This window comes from Macaca fascicularis, chromosome 6 (genome assembly GCF_037993035.2).
Source record: "Macaca fascicularis isolate 582-1 chromosome 6, T2T-MFA8v1.1".
Taxonomy (NCBI): Eukaryota; Metazoa; Chordata; class Mammalia; order Primates; family Cercopithecidae; genus Macaca; species Macaca fascicularis.
The window spans coordinates 112,856,568-112,859,026 of NC_088380.1; the positions used below are offsets into that span (position 1 = coordinate 112,856,568).

At 44.1% G+C, this 2,459-nt stretch overlaps 1 pseudogene; it reads right to left on the reverse strand.

Moving 5' to 3' along the window:
* Positions 1-225: 225 nt before the first annotated feature.
* On the reverse strand, positions 226-2,164 carry LOC102146930 (protein RUFY3 pseudogene; annotated as a pseudogene).
* Positions 2,165-2,459: the final 295 nt, after the last annotated feature.

Genomic DNA, 2,459 nt, shown 5'->3' on the forward strand with positions numbered 1-2,459 from the left:
CTATAAAGCAAACCTTCAATGTCAGGTTGTTTAGATTTAGAAGAGAAGGACTCAAGTGAGTTCACTTTTCTTCATACAATTATTAGGGAAAACAAGCAAAATTTCCAGTAACCCCAAACACTGCCTTTTCTCCCTGGATCTAGTTAATTCCTATCAACTCTTTAGTTGACTCTAAGGACTGGCTCTAGGAGATCCTGACACCTAAAACACAGGTACAGAATATTACTTCATCAGATGCTCATGACAGGGATTGCAAACTCGCTCAGGCTTCATAGTTGAAGGAAGAGGCAGTTCATTTGTCGAACAGGCATGACAGAAGGTTCCTCTGCAGTTCCTCTGACATCTTCCTGGCGTAGCTGACACACCTGTGGTTTCTCAGCGAGCAGCAGCTGATCCTGTTCATCCATAGGGTGGGGTTGCAGTCTATGACTTTCTTCCAGAGGCATTTTTAGTTTAACATTTTCCTTTTGCATTTGTGCTTCCCATCCATCTTGGATTCTGGCTTCTGGGAACCCTTTCCTGGGATGTTCCTGTTGTTTCATAATCTTTCGTTTTCCTGATTTAGTTCTTACTCAGGCTGGTTCCATGCCTGGTGAGCTCCTCGACTTCGAGCTACAGACTGTTGATTTTGTCTTCAAAGTCCTGTTTGAAGAGCCGGTTGTTCAACTCAGCAGACTGACAGCTTCGCTCAGCCTGACGCCATTTTTGTTCAAGTTGTTTAATGATAGCAGTCATCTGATTAGTCTTCTGTTCCAAGCTACTGTTTAGTTCACTTTTCTGTTTTACTCCTAAGTCTGAACTCTGCAGCTTAAAGGCAAGTTCGTGCCTGAGGGGCCTGAGAGCATCTAGCTGCTGCTGAAGGGATACCAGGGCATCCTGCTTCTCACAAACATCCTTCTCTAGCATCTTCATATCTCCTGCCTCATGCTGATCTGTATCTCCAGTTCTTTTTCAACATCCAATGGTAATTGTGTCTCTTCTTTTAAATGGTTTCTTGCTTCACTTGGTGCTTGCCCTTCTGCAATTCTGTCTTGCTTGGGACCCTTCCAACTGGATTCCAGTATATAGGAACTTTCCTCTTTAACTCATTACATTTGTTCTAGTAAGGTAGTAATCCCGCTGTTTGCAACCTCAAGCTCCTCTGTCAGTTTAGTGTTGGATTTTTCTAATGCATCTACTTTTGCCTGAAGGTTGTTTACAGTAGCATTCAAATGCCTGTTCAGTTCTTGTACAAAGTTCTTCTGGTCCAGAATCGCAGTAATCTGACTGTCTCCTTCACTACTTTTACTGCCGTTTCTGTTCTTGAAATACATTGAAAAATGTATAACTCCAACCTGAGAGTCCAAGTCTTCCCCTTTCACACTGCAATTGGCATCAATGACATTCAGACCCACCAACAGGCCATCAATTATGGCTCCTTCTTCTTCCATCATAAGGGCACTGGGTTCGTAGAATTCACTGAGAAGTTATTTCTTACTGATCAAAGCTTTCATATATTTGAAAGTTTCTTTTGCATTAATGCCAAACAAAGCCAAGCTCTTCCTCTACCTACTGGCGTCTTCAGTCCTGGAAGATTTTTAACACTTGCTGTTATCTCTGCGGCTCCTGGAACAGGCTTTTCTACCAGTTCTAGATCCCCCCAGAAGGCTTTATTTTGTCAAAGAAAAGTTTTTTCTTTTCTTTTTTTTTTTTTAAGTTTTCAAGCCCTGTTTCAGAGAGTGCTCCATCACTACAAAGAATTGCTGAAGAGGTGCATAGTCAGAGTCAAGAGTCCTCTCCAGGTTCAGAGCTGATTCAACCAAGCCCTTGATACTCAGCTTGGCCGTGTTCATGAGGTTCATGTGTTCCTTAGCCACGAGATAATTAGGATGGTGCTCCCGCTGCCGCCGCAGCGCCGCTGCTCAGCAGCAGCAAGGGTAGCCGGGAGCCGGCGACAGCAGGGTCCCTCTGGAGCGCTGCTGCTCAGCGGCAGGCGCACTCCGAAGCCAGCGTCTCCACCTCCTGGGTAGAGCAGGAAGAAGGGGGCGGCCACTGGCAAGTCAGCCTCCGACTGCCCGGCGCGGGAGGCCGGCGGCGGCCGCTTCTCGCCCTCACCTATAAGCAGTTTTATAAGCTTTCTGAGACCAGAAAAAAGAAAAAGAAAAAGAAAATCAGTCTCATTATTTTATATGCGTACAATTTTTTTTTTAAACCAAAAACTCATTATGGACAAAACAAAATACTACCGCCCCACTCCAAATTATCTCTGCATCATGCTCACAACCTCAGCACAAAGTTCAATAGAGGTTTATTGGATATGTTGGCTTCAATCATTGAGTGCCGTAATGATGAAATTTCGTCAGTTTTTGTAAACATTCTCTGAGGCCAGATAAAACTCAGGCTGTTCTGAGGGTTACACTAATTTTGAGAAAGGCTTGCAGTGAGGATCCCTTTTTTTGTCTACCTCAGAAAAAAACATA